The 15266-nt window shown below is 36.4% G+C and overlaps 1 long non-coding RNA gene across 13 annotated transcripts in view; it reads right to left on the bottom strand.

The window, feature by feature from the left end:
* Positions 1–421: 421 nt before the first annotated feature.
* LOC141380563 (uncharacterized) overlaps positions 422–15266 on the bottom strand; it is a 48088-nt gene continuing 33243 nt past the window's right edge. For 11 of the 13 annotated variants that reach the window (XR_012398777.1, XR_012398788.1, XR_012398774.1 and 8 more), the window contains 2 exons: positions 8102–8220; positions 422–888 (listed from right to left, as the gene is read on the bottom strand). This is a non-coding gene — a long non-coding RNA (uncharacterized lncRNA). Of the gene's footprint in view, positions 889–5792; positions 6338–7548; positions 8221–15266 lie in introns of those variants that run through there. The other 2 variants (XR_012398775.1, XR_012398783.1) reach the window with 1 other exon arrangement.

The raw sequence follows: 15266 nt of genomic DNA, 5'->3' as shown, positions 1-15266 counted from the left end.
CCCCCCCAAAAAAAAACCTATATGCTGGCCAAAGCATTTAGCTAATAAGCGACTACTTAAAGGCAAAGTTCACCCAAAAATGAACTCACCCTAATTCCAAACCAGTTTGAGATTTTCTTTTTTCCCTATTCTCTTGATATGTAACCAATAACTTCCATAGTATAATTACCAGCATCCAACATTCTTCAAAATATCTTCTTTCGAGTTCAATAGATAAAAAAAAAATACCTCAATGATTTTTGGTTGACTGTCTCTTTAAAAGTAAGAATTGGCCCTCTTCCTACAGTAAAGTGTTATCTGAGGGCCTTTTTGTAAACAGTGCAACACAATTGAGTGTCATTTTCTAGCTAATATGCAGTCATTTAGTAAAGCTCACCCTGTTTAACTAGTAAATCCCAAAGAAAACTATATGCTGGCCAAAGCATTTCACAAGCTTTTTAATTTAGCTGACGTTGCCACAGGCTAATCCGCAGCATGTCTGAATTATGAGCTCAGGTGCCTGTTTATTCAGCAACATTGTTCAATGAATTATTAGGGCGAATCAATAATTTATGAAAAAGACGCTGCACTTCATGCGCAGTAACAGATTAGCCAATTTTCCGGTGTCAAAAGCGCACGTTTCTTTCCCCATTAGGAAACGTGGGTGTGTGCATCCATCACACTTCAGCCAATGAAATTGATCTGATCCTCCGCTGAGGGAAAGCCAGGATTGAGGAGCATTAGGAGGAAGATCTGCCTGTTTAATATGAGACGTTTGAACTTTCTGAAGGTTTCTGTCGTCAGATTTACTGGTTTGCTTTTCCACTAATTGGATCCTCCATCTTCAGATACAGTCACAGCCAGATCCTGGACCAGTATCAGAAGGAAGCTCATTATTGTATTGATGCCCTGTAGGAAAAACACACAGCGATTCAATAGATCATCACTAGAGAGTCCTAATGCCAGATTTAATAAGTTCTTAGTGGTTAATGATCTGACTGAAAGGTTGAAGGTTCAAATGCAGGATTTGTACTACTATAATTCTAGCTCATATTGCATTTTTAGAAAAACATACATTTTCTGGAACAATTCTTACTATTGACTTAGTGGCTTTTTACCTGCCTAATATTAATAAATTGGCTGTTTATTCATTCATTCATTTTTTTTTTCGCCTTAGTCCCTTTATTAATCTGGGGTCGCCACAGCGGAATGTACCACCAACTTATCCAGCATATGTTTTGGGCAGCGGATACCCTTCCAGCAGCAACCCATCTCTGGTTTGCAGCTGAGTGTCCATACACACTCATTCACACAAATACACTACGGATAATTTAGCCTACCCAATTCACCTGTACCGCATGTCTTTATGGACTGTGAGGGATGCCAGGAGGAAACCCATGCAAACGCAGAGAGAACATGCAAACTCCACACAGAAACGCCAACTAACCCAGCTGAGGCTTGAACCAGCAACCTTCTTGCTGTGAAGCGACAGCACTACCTACTGCGCCACTGCGTCACCCTGGCTGTTATTTAGTATTTATTAAGCATATTATTCCACATCTCTAATCCTAACTAATACAAAACCCTAATTACTACCGTAACTATTTATTAGCCACTAATTAGGAGTTTATTGAGGAAAAAGTTATAGTTTATGGTTAATTAATAGCAATCAATTGTACTCAATTATATAGGACACTTTAAGACAGGGGTGTCCACACTCTGTCCTGGAGGGCCGGTGTCCTGGAGGGTTTAGCTCCAACCCTAATCAAACACACCTGAACAAGCTAATCAAGCTCTTACTAGGTAGGTGTGTTGAAGAAAGTTGGAGCTAAAGTCAGCAGGACTTCGGCCCTCCAGGACTGACTTTGGACACCCCTGCTTTAAAATAAGGGCCTATTCTCACTTTTAAAGAGACAGTTCACCCAAACAATATAAATTAATTTACTCTTAACTTGTTACAAAACAGTTTGACTTTTTTTTCTATTGAACACAAAAGAAGATATTTTGAAGAATGTTGGATACTGGTAATGACTGATGAACTTATAGGTAAATAAAGTGTAACTATTTTCTTATTTTTAGATACACGTGATGCAATGATTATCACAGTATTGATTCGATTTAAAGCTTATTTATTTGCTTAATAATTAAGTATTTAAACTGTATTTACTGTAACAGAATAAAAAAATATACGTGTATATGCTGTATAAACAAACATATACACTCACCGACCACTTTATTATGCACAACACATCAAACCTTAAGGCGGATGGGCTACAGCAGCAGAAGACCGCACCGGGTGTCACTCCTGTCAGCTAAGAACAGGAAACTGAGGCTACAGTTTGCACAGGCTCACCAAAATTGGGCAATAGAAGATTAGAGAAATGTTGCCTGGTCTGATGAGTCCCGATTTCTGCTGCGACATTCGGATGGTAGGGTCAGAATTTGGCATCAACAACATGATAGATCCATCCTCCCTTGTATCACTGGTTTAGGCTGGTGGTGGTGGTGTAATGATGTGCAGGGTATTTTCTTGGCACACTTTGTGCCCATTAGTACCAACTAGGCATTGTGTCAGTGCCACAGCCCACCTGAGTATTGTTGCTGACCATGTGTATCCCCTTATGACCACAGTGCACTCATCCTCTGACAGCTGCTTCCAGCAGGATAACACGCCATGTCATCTCAGACTGGTTTCTTGAACATGACAATGAGTTCACTGTACTCAAATGGCCTCCACAGTCACCAGATCTCAATCCAATAGAGCATCATGGATGTGCAGCCGACAAATCTGCAGCAACTGTGTGATGCTATCATGTCGACATGGAGCAAAATCTCTGAGGAATATTTCCAGTATCTTGTTAAATCTATGCCACAAAGGATAAAGGCAATTCAGAAGGCAAAAGCGGGTCCAACCCGGTACTAGTAAGCTGTACCTAAAAAAAGTGGCCGGTGAGTGTGTTTATAAGTATAGTATTATAACAAAAAACATAACAAATGTAACGTCAATGTTAATTAATATAATAATTTAGTATTAATAATTTATTTAATGTTCTTAAAGTCTTTTTAAAATTAATTTAGTGACACAATTTGTTGCTTTTTACCATTAAATCAGTTTTTCACAGATATGTTATACTTGCAGAGCTTTAATGATGATCAACTTCCACAATTTAAATGGTGCATGCAAATGACTTTAATTTAATTACAAGTCCCATCTGGATTTAATTTATGAATACATTCATGAGTGAAAATTTATTCAAAACAGCAACAATTTGTCATTATGGCTCTTATATATATATATATATATATATATATATATATATATATATATATATATATATATATATATATATATATATATATTTATATATATATGTAGGTTTGTTTACAGCAATAAAATCAATGATTTATATTTTATATACACTGTGAGAAATTATTTGTTGACTTTATTTAAATTAAGTGAGGTAAACGATTAGTTGGCTTAAAATAAATGAGCACATTTTTAATTATTGCTATTTTTCATTAAAAAAAAAGCATATAGTGTTGGTTTATTTACAGCATCAAAATCATTGATTTATATTTTATAGACAGTAAATGATGCTCTTTTACCTATTTAAAATATTTCCAAAAAAAAAAAAAAAAGTTCAGTATGGATGAATAAATTTACCATAAAAAAACAGAAGTTTCTTTGCCTCGGGTATGAAGAAATAACAATTGATGACAATGAAGAGATGACAATAAAGAAATGACTATTAGTTTAAAACAGCAATAACTTGCTATTTTTGTTAAAAGGGGCATATTGTGTAGGTTTATTTACATCAGTTATTCATTAATTTTATTTTCGGCTTAGTCCCTTTATTAATCAGCGGTCGCCACAGGGGAATGAACCACCAACTTACGCAGCAGATTTGCTTCCAGCTGCAACACCGAAACACTTTAAGCTTACCCAATTCACCTACAGCGCATGTCGTGAGTTTGAAAACACTGTCGGTAAACCAGTATATATACTGGTTTAAATATACTGGTAAAAATACCGGCAAATATACTGGTAAATATACCAGAATATTTAAATCAGTTTACACTATACTGATCATGTCCTGTTTTTCTACACTTATTAGTGATAATGGTCAGAAATGTTGGAGCAGTATTGCTTTTTTTAGCATAAGTAGAGGACAGAAACTAGCCAGACAGTAAAGTGTGAATTGTGGAGCAGGCTGAATCTAAAAAAAAAAAGAAAAACTGTATTTTTAATTAAGAGTACTCTTTTATTTTGCTTTTATTCTTGGCATAATAAAAAATATAATTGTAAAGCACCTCATGTTCTCTTGTCATAAATGTTTTAATAAACTTTAATAGGTAAAACTTTCCGAGATATGAACAAAAGCAAGTGATGCATCAAAGCTTGATTTAAAAAAAATCTTGAATTGTTATAAAAATCCTTATAATCATTAAAATAATTTTTAAAAACATTAAAAATAATTAACCTAAATATCTTGAATGATAATAATGATATGACGAAGTTCCGGAAACTTTCTACTTCTCTGTTTATTCGTCTGACTTTATGGTTGGTTTCTTTTAACCGCCCCCTGTTGTTTTAAAGAATATCACAACGTTGAACGCTGCGAGTATAAAAACCTTGTCCGTTTCGTGAGGTGCACGCACAGTCAGCGGAGGTGGGTGATGTGGCGCAAGGCGAAAGTATAAATCCAGCTTTACTCCATTCCTAAACCCAACCGATGGTGTTTTCAAAAGCAATCCAAAAAAGAAAAGCACTCGCAGCAGCCAGATTTTTACCACGTTTTCAGATTTTAAAACATTCTCACCCTGTTATTTATTCATTCATTCATTCATTTTCTTGTCGGCTTAGTCCCTTTATTAATCTGGGGTCGCCACAGCGGAATGAACCGCCAACTTATCCAGCAGGTTTTTACGCAGCGGATGCCCTTCCAGCCACAACCCATCTCTGGGAAACATCCACACACACACTCATACACTACGGACAATTTAGCCTACCCAATTCACCTGTACCGCATGTCTTTGGACTGTGGGGGAAACCGGAGCACCCGGAGGAAACCCACGCGAACACAGGGAGAACATGCAAACTCCACACAGAAACGCCAACTGAGCCGAGGCTTGAACCAGTGACCCAGCGACCTTCTTGCTGTGAGGCGACAGCACTACCTACTGCGCCACTGCTTCGCCCCCTGTTATTTACTTCTTTATTTTACTTTTTGCCTTTTGTTTTTGTCTTACTCGCTTTCTGGAACCATTGTTCAATGTACTCAAACCTGTCGCTGCAGTCCACTCTGTAGTGTTTGTTTTAGAGACGAAATGCAGCCATACGATCCTCTGGATACATAATTGGCGATCTCCAGAAATGTACATACGGCTTCGTTTTCAGAATGAGCCTGCATTGGTATAAATTTACCTTACTAAGAAAGATAAAGAAATTAAAATCACACTGTATTTTTTCCCTGTTAAACTCCATCACCTCCACACTAAAGTTTCCAACTCTTATATTTATTTTTATACATATACATTTGACAGATGCTTTTATCTTAAGTAACTTAAACTGCATTCAAGAATTCAAGGTATATGCATTTTTAATCAGCCGGGAACGAAAGCATCTCTGAAGCTGTACTTTTCAAAAGTTTATAAAAATACAGATAATGTACAGCAGATGATCAAACACGGGGGGGGGGAAAAAGAGGAAACTCCCATCAGAGCAAACAGCACATCTGTCGCTTCTAAAGACGGCTTTTACTTCAGGATCACAGATGCTTTGTTGTTGTTCTCGTTTTTTGTTTTTTATTATTCATATTATCATCGCAGTTAAAATATCTCGTCACGGCTTATGTAAGATCACATTGTGTTGATAAAGCTGTAAGCACAGAGAACTGTTCTGCCATCATAATGGATAAAAAGCCTTCCCTGTTTTTCTTTTACAGCCGTGTTTAATGATCGTGCTTCTGCCAGAAGGATGGTGAATTTGCATTAATAATGGCGTCTGAAGTACATGTAATTGACTGTGTCTAATCTCAGCGTCTAATCTTCTTTATGAAGCCTTTCTCAGCCCAAAGCTGTTTGTTTCTGACACCTCCACCTCTGCTTCTGGAAGAAATACTAAAATAATCTGGACATTTGCTGTTTTTATTATTGCCGTTTGGTCTTATTTTAAGCATATGGTGCCGGCTTGACTTGTCGTTTTATTAACAGCATTAAAAAGCATATTAAAATATAGGAATGCATTATACTTGTACCTAAAGTAATGTTATTTACCTTATATTACTTATATTACAGTAGATTATGACAACAGACAATAATAATAATCAGCAAGGACTCATTATGATATTCATTCATACTTTGGGCTCTATTTTGACGGTCCAAGCGCAGAGCGCAAAACGCAGGGCGCAAACGCTCTCAGGGCGTGTCAGAACGCATTTTTGCTAATTTAAGGACGGGAAAATCCGCTTTGCATCCTGGCGCATGGTCTAAAAGGGTTGAGTTTATTTTCTTAATGAGTTATAGGTGTGTTTTGAGAATAAACCAATTACAGTCTCATCTCCCATTCCCTTTAAGAGCCAGCTGCGTCGCGCCAAGATCGCATTCGCTATTTACAGGACGTAAAGTAAGTCTAAGTGGGAAAACTGAGCATTTCACTAGCAAACAGTTAACAGTTAACAGTTTTTTTAACAGAAAACTGTTAAACAGAGCATCTACTGCGTGAGAATGAGAGATAAATGATCTACTTTCACTTTTGCTCTTGGATAGGGAAACCTTTACGCACAGATATCAATTAGTCTATAAATAATTAATTGCGTTTGTTAAGCGCAAATATTCGTTTCAAAGCTCTTTCTAAATTTAGTTCTAATTTCCAGCAAACGAATAAATGAACAACAATAACGAAGTGTGTTCAAAAACCTGAGTTATATCCTAAAACACATGCTGTGCCCCATATGGTCTAAAAACTGACAGGTGGACAAATCTAAGCTTGTTTTTAATAAAACAAATATAAATATGCATATAATAAATAATACTGCTAATAATAATAACATTATACAAAAGCAAATTGTTAATGAACTGAAAAAGCCTCCTGAGATGAAGAAGACATAAAAGCTGTGGTTTTTCATATTTATGTAGGCTAGAAAGTAATATGTTTTGTAATATTTTAATCCTTTATATTTATATCCTATATCTATTCTTATTATATCATATATATATCCTTAATATTAAATTTTTTTCATATGTAAAAATATTTGCCTATTGCTCTCTTGTGCGTATTAAGCAGTGTGTAAGCGAGGCGCAACTTTGCGCCGGAGTTTAGACCGGGTTTGTTTTGGTGTAATGAAAAATCTATTTTAGTTTCTCAAAATAGCAACGCGCCAGCAGTGCACCTCAGAACGCCTTCCTTTTTAGACCAGAACGCCTATGGGCGCACATATGAGCGCTAATGCATTTGCTATTTAAACAGCGTAGCGCAACGCCTCAAAACGACTCTTGCGCCAAGCTGAAACTAGCAAAAGACTATTGCGCCGTGCCTTGCGCCACATTGCACCGGGTGTATGATAGGGCCCATTGATTTTCCTTCAGCTTACTCCGTTATTTATCAGGGGTCGCCACAGCAGAATGAACCGCAAACTATTCCAGCATGTTTAATGCAGCAGATGCCCTTCCAGCCACAACCCAGTAGAGGGAAACAGCCATACAAACTCATTCACACACAAACTGAGTCACTATGATCGATTTAGTTTACCCAACTTACTTACAGTGTATCTGTTTGGACAGTGGGGAAACCAGAGCACCCGGAGGAAACCCATGCCAACACGGGAAGAACATGCAAACTCCACTCAGAAATGCTAACTGGCCCAGCCGGGACTTGAACCAGCGACCTCCTTAATGTGAGGCCACAGTGCTAACCACTGAGCCACCTTCTCCACCCAATCAAGCACTTCGAGCACCCTCACCTGAATTCTTATCAGCCGTGCAGGCACCTGACAATCATCTGTCATCATCACTGCACTACATAAGCCCAGCTCCCAGTTCACTCCGGCCTTGTCGCTAGTACCAGATAGGACTGAACTCCCTGTACGCAGTCAGTGTTGATTCTACAGCTCTAGTTACTTACCTTCCATGTTTCCTGTGATCTCCAGCGTCTTCCGTGTCATTGCTAGTGCGGTGTCTCCTGGTTTCTCATCTGGTCATCATTCTATTCGTCACCAGTGGTTTCTGTTTTAAGATCCATCTCTGCAAAGACAATACATCCGGTCCATGTTTTTACAACTGTGTTCGTCTTGATATTCCTCACATGCTTAGAATACCTGCTACCCATTACAATAAACTGTTTACGCTAACTTAGCCGAGTTCTGTCCTTCCTGTAACAATTTAATTTTAAATAAAAGGTTTTTTATTTTTTAAATCCTTTATTAATTCTGAAAAAAGTTATATACAGCGGGGACATTTAATATTGAACATGTCATTTTTTTCCACTCTGGTTTCATCTACATCCTCCTGCTAATGTAGATGTTGGACTGAAGCAGCTGATATTTAGAACCAGCGACCTTCTTGCTGTGAGGCGACTTCAATTAAAAAAGTTGAGTATCGAAGAATAAATCAACCCAGGCTCATTCTAAATATGTACCCCTATATACATTTCTGAGGAGCGCCAAATTTGTTACAGGAGGTGTGTTGTTTTGCAAGTTTTGCTTTCGCCAATTCACCAGAGGTCACCGTGTATACTTTTTAAGATCAAGAAAGTGCCACTCGCACCTGCTCATCTTGCGTAAATCCACCAGAGGCAGCTGTCAATTGACTGACCAACCAATTGACTGACCCACCCTCCTCCTTACCGACAGTGTTTTCAAAATGATATACCCGCTTAAGCCTGGTTTATACACGACGCGTCCGCTAGTTTACTTAAGTGTGTGCAGCGAATGTGACGTCATTGTGGTGTTAGTGGAAGTTAGCTTTGGGTGCGCACGACATGATTTCGACTAGTGGTGCGCACAGCATTTTTTGAGACTCGAGGCAATAGTGCGCTTGGTGCAGCGTTTGAGTTGAATATGAAACACTCTGAAGAGATTTTGTCTGAAACAGTACGACTGCACAGACATCTTTATAAACCCTGATCATAGAGATAACCAGATGATGAATAATTTTTGGCTAGAAATAGAAACAGCCGTGGGAAAGGAGACAGTTTTTTTTAAAAGGTTTGGAAAAACCTGAGGGATAAGTTATTAAAAAACAAAAGAGGCCATGGCAAAAGTGAGCCAGGTACACAATAACAGAAATGTTTTTCATAGATTTTACACTGATGTATATAGGCTATACAATTGTACATTTAAAACAATTTAATAGTTACAAAACTCTAATTGAGGAACAGATTATTTCTTTGATAACTGGAAAGGAATATTTGAACCTATCGGTTTACAATATACTGACGTCCATCCTTTCTGTGACAATTTAATTTTAAATAAAAGGTTTTTTATTTTTTAAATCCTTTATTAATTCTGAAAATAAGTTATATACAGCGGGGACATTTAATATTGAACATGTCATATTTTTTTTCACTCTGGTTTTATCTACATCCTCCTGCTAATGTAGATGTTGGACTGAAGCAGCTGATATTCAGAACCAGCGACCTTCTTGCTGTGAGGCGACTTCAATAAAAAAAAGTTGAGTATCAAAGAATAAATCAACCCAGGCTCATTCTAAATATGTACCCCTATATACATTTCTGAGGAGCGCCAAATTTGTTACAGGAGGTGTGTTGTTTTGCAAGTTTTGTTTTCGCCAATCCACCAGGGGTCACCGTGTATACTTTTTAAGATCAAGAAAGTGCCACTCGCACCTGCTCATCTTGCGTAAATCCACCAGAGGCAGCTGTCGATTGACTGACCAACCAATTGACTGACCCACCCTCCTCCTTACCGACAGTGTTTTCAAAAGCATGATTGACCCGCTTAAGCCTGGTTTATACACGACGCGTCCGCTAGTTTACTTAAGTGTGTGCGGCGAATGTGACGTCATTGTGGTGTTAGTGGAAGTTAGCTTTGGGTGCGCACGACATGATTTCGACTAGTGGTGCGCACAGCATTTTTTGAGACTCGAGGCAATAGTGCGCTTGGCGCAGCGTTTGAGTTGAATATGAAACACTCTGAAGAGATTTTGTCTGAAACAGTACGACTGTGCAGACATCTTTATAATCCCTGATCATAGAGATAACCAGATGATCAATAATTTTTGGCTAGAAATAGAAACAGCCATGGGAAAGGAGACAGTTTTTGTTAAAAGGTTTGAAAAAACCTGAGGGATAAGTTATTAAAAAACAAAAGAGGCCATGGCAAAAGTGAGCCAGGTACACAATAACAGAAATGTTTTTCATAGGTTTTACACTGATCTATATAGGCTATACCATTGTAAATTTAAAACAATTTAATAGTTACAAAACTATAATTAAGGAACAGATTATTTCTTTGATAACTGGAAAGGAATATTTGAACCTATCGGTTTACAATATACTGATGTCCATCCTTTCTGTGACAATTTCATTTTAAATAAAAGGTTTATTATGTTTTAAACCCTTAATAAATTCTGAAAAAAGTTATATACAGCGGGTACAATTATTATTGAACACGTCATGTTTTTATCCGACCCGGTTTCATCTTCATCCTCCTGCTAATGTAGATGTTGGACTAAAGCAGCTGATATTCATTTACACTGACGAAGGGCAGAGGGTTGCTGAAGAGCTACTGAGAGATTTCAGTTGCTGTCTGGGCTTTCACCGCCTTCCTACAGCTTCCTTTCTTCATGTGTTTAATACTTTTTTCCTGCATCATTTTATTTTGTTTCTCATTATTTCATTTGTAAACTAATTAGATTTGTTTTCTCTACATATATGGATTTGTTTTGGTTGTTACTAACATCCTAGGAAAATTTCAAGTCAACGGCACCTTTAGAAATATGTTTTCAGAGAAAAATGGTGACATATTCAATACTTATTTTCCCCGCTGTATATGAAATAAAGCAGTATTATTTCTATAATTTTTTATAATAATATTTTATTCATCAATGGCTCACTGAATTGATCCTTTAGAAGGTTGCAATGATTTATGTTCCATATAAATTATGCTATTTTACTATATATCAATTTTCTTAAAACAATGCAAATTCATATAAACAATAATAAACATCATTTTATTTATAAAAACCTTTTGATTTTTTACCAAAATTCAAACAAAGAAATCACAGCACAAATTTTAGGAATTCATTTCCTTTTCGGCTCAGCCCATTTATTTATCTCGGTTCGTCACAGTGGAATGAACCGCCAACTCATCCAGCCTATGCTTTACGCAGCGGATGCCCTCCCAGCTGCAACCCAACACTGGGAAACACCCATACACTCTTACATTCACATACACACTGTGGCCAATTTAGCTTATTCAATTCACCTATAGCGCATGTCTTTGACTGTAGGGAAAACCGGAGCACCCGGAGGAAACTCATGCCAGCATGGGGAGAACATGCAAACTCCACAGAGAAATGCCAACTGGCCCACCTTGGGCTTGAACCAGTGACCTCCTTGCTACCGTGTTGTCTGGTTAAGCATTAACCTTCATTAACTAGTTCTGCAGTGAAACAACAGCTTCTGCTCATCTTACCTCAAAGCTAGTGCGGGTTATGGTGCCATTTTAATGATGCTGCATCAAAGAAAAGTTAAGAAAACTGATGTCAGGTCATTTGAATATCTCCATGGAAACAGTCATCTTGAGCATTAATTACGGAAAGAAAGATGGTATTTGAAAAATACGGCTATAATAAGCGCATGCCAGTCGCATTATTGTTTAACCTGGAGAGGAGCAGAGGACAAAGTTCTGTCATCATCATAATGCAGATGAGTTTGAGGAGATCTTTAACTATTATGAGCATCGCATAAACATAAAATGAGGAGATGTGGCGCATCTGTAAACTGTTAAATGAGTTGACCTGCTGTTACTTTTAGACTTTAAGCTCAGAGAAACAGATATGATCGCAAATTACTAACACATTAGGATGCAATAAAAATTACTATATACTGTGTGTATGCATGTATGTATATATATACAGCTGAAGTCAGAATTATAAACCCTTCTGAATTGTTAGCTCACCAGTAAACTTTCCCCCAATTTCTGTTTAACAAAATGATTTTTTCAACACATTTCTAAACCTAATAGTTTAAATAACTCATTTCTAAAAACTGATTTCATCTTTGCCACGATGACAGTAAATAATATTTACTATATATTCTTTAAGATACTAGTATTCACCTTAAAGGGACATTTAACGGCTTAACTAGGTTAGTTAGGCAAATCATTGTATAATGATGGTTTGTTCTGTAGACAATTGGGGGAAAAATATTGCTTAAGGTGGCTAATAATATTGATCTTAAATCGATTAAAAATTTCAAACTGCTTTCATTCTAGCCAAAATAAAACAAATTGTTAAACATAATTTGGGGAAATACTTAAAAACAAACAAAAAAATAAATAAAATCAAATTCACAGGAGGGCAATTAAGTTTCACTTCAACTGCATATACACTCACCGGCCACTTTATTAGGTACACCTGTCCAACTGCTTGTTAACGCAAATTTCTAATCAGCCAATCACTCAATGCATTTAGGCATGTAGACATGGTCAGAGACGATGTTCTGCAGTTCAAACCGAGTATCAGAATGAGGAAGAAAGGTGATTTAAGTGACTTTGAACATGGCATGGTTGTTGGTGCCAGATGGGCTGGTCTGAGTATTTGAGAAACTGCTGATCTACTGGGATTTTCACACACAGCCATCTCTAGGGTTTACAGAGAATGGTCTTAAAAAAGAGAAAATATCCAGCGAACGGCAGTTCTGTGGGTGCAAATGCCTTGTTAATGCCAGATCCGGTTTGAGTTGATAGAAAGGCAACAGTAACTCAAATATGCACTCGTTACAACTGAGGTCTGCAGAATTGCATCTCTGAACACACAACACGTCCAACCTTCAGGCGGATGGGCTACAGCTGAAGAAGACCACATCGGGTGTCACTCCTGTCAGCTAAGAACAGGAAACTGAGGCTACAATTCACACGGGCTCACCAATACTGGACAATAGAAGATTAAAGAAACGTTTCCTGGTCTGATGAGTCTCGATTTCTGCAGCGACATTCGGATGGGTCAGAATTTGCCATTAACAATATAACAATATGAAAGCATAGATCCATCCTCCCTTGTATCAATGGTTCAGGCTGGTGGTGGTGGTGTAATGGTGTGGGGGATAGTTTCTTGTCACACTTTGGGCCCATTAGTACTAATTGAGCATCGTGTCAACGCCACAGCCTACCTGAGTATTGTTGCTGACCATGTCCATCCCTTTATGACCACGTCCCCATCTACTGATGACAAGTTCAAGCAGGATAACGCGCCATGTCATAATATACAAATTATCTCTGGTTTCTTGAGCATGACAGTGAGTTCACTGTTATCAAATGGCATCCACAGTCACCATATCTCAATCCAATAGAGCACCTTTGGGATGTGGTGAAATTGGAGATTCGCATCATGGGTGTGCAGCTGAAAAGTCTGCAGCAACTGCGTGATGCTATCAAGTAATATGAAGATAAATTTCTGAGGATTATTTTCAGCACCTTGTTGAATCTCTGCCACGAAGGATTAAGGCAGTTCTGAAGGCAAAAATTGGTCCAACCCGGTACAAGTCAACTGTACCTAATAAAGTGGCCACTGAGTGTAATACATTTGTTATAATAGATTTAATTATATCAAAATGTAATAGAAATAGAATACATATGTATATAATTGTATATAATATAAACAACTATACTTTTCATCAAATAAGTAACTCTTAATTAGATTAAAAACTTTATATTTCTAAACTTTTGCACATAATTTATAATACATGCCACAATGTAATATTTTTGAAATATGCATGAAACTTGCATGATGCATTTAAACGTATTATTAACATATTAAAGATGTTTAATTAAGACCAGGTAAGAATTATAATGTATTTTACTTGAGCATGTGAGCAATGAGAAACTCCTCCAGTCTTCTAAGATGCTATTGATTGTCATTAAAGTGCCATTATAGAGTCATTATATTCACTAGTGCTTTTGTTCTCTCATAAAGCACAATTCTAGCTGCAAGGATATTTTATACTTGATGGTTTCATTTCAATGAGATGCTAATGATGTTTAATGGCATGCTGTATTATAATGATTTTAAATTGCAATTGAGCTGTGAAGATATGTTTTGTCTTTATTGTTTCTTGTTGTTAGCTTGTGTTTAGCATTATCTTGATAAGTTATTTGCTTTCTGACTAACAGTAGTGTCATTTAGCATCATTGTTTTTATGTCAAAGCTGAATAAGAAGCTCAGAAAGTTTCCATTGTTTATCTGTTTGCATTTTCATAAATCAAAGTCTTTTAGTCAGTGATGTTTTCAGATGCTGATTGAACAAGACGCAGCTAAGCGTTATTTGTGTGCCTGCTATCCTAATTACAGAAAACATTGTGCTTTTATTTTGATATAGAATAAGCCTTGCTAATGGTATAATGATGCTCAAAACAATAAATCTGGTTTTGAGACTTTTTTTATTTTTTAATTCAACAATGATTTGGAGTAAAAAGCATTTTATTTAAAGAAAAATTAAAGAAAGTTGGTATAAAACTGTTTTATGTATAAATGTTTTATGTATATTTTATGTAAGTATATGCTAAATATACTTATATTTTATTTATATATTTATTTATTTATAAACAAAAAATAAGACAATAAATACATTTGATAATTAATAAATGTGATATTAAATACATTCATATAAATACATACATAATGAATGAATTAGTTTATTTATTTATTTATTGTCTTACTTTTTTGTTTATAAATAGTTCATTAATTTTAAAAAATCCAGTTTCTTTTTTTTGGCTTGATTAAAGCTTTATTTTTAGTTTTGGTAAATAATTTTGTTTTTATTTGTGGATGTTCTTAAAAAAAAGTTAAATAAATAAATTTAAAATAAATAAATGCTATAAAAATAAATCAATAAATCAATTTGATAGCAAATCAAAATTATAATAAATACATTTTATAATAAATAAATAAATTTATATATATATATATATTGTAACGAGCAATTATATGCCACGTCGCCCTGGTCGCAAATTGCACCCAGCTGGACCTTCATCAAGCCAGGATCGTACACAGCTGGAGCACATCAAGCGGAGAGACATATAAGCCCAACCTACGCCAGGAGAAGATGA

The sequence above is a fragment of the Danio rerio genome, chromosome 23, assembly GCF_049306965.1.
Source record: "Danio rerio strain Tuebingen ecotype United States chromosome 23, GRCz12tu, whole genome shotgun sequence".
Classification (NCBI taxonomy): domain Eukaryota; kingdom Metazoa; phylum Chordata; class Actinopteri; order Cypriniformes; family Danionidae; genus Danio; species Danio rerio.
The sequence above is the reverse complement of the archived record's forward strand: the minus strand, read 5'-3'. Positions and strand labels throughout refer to the sequence as shown.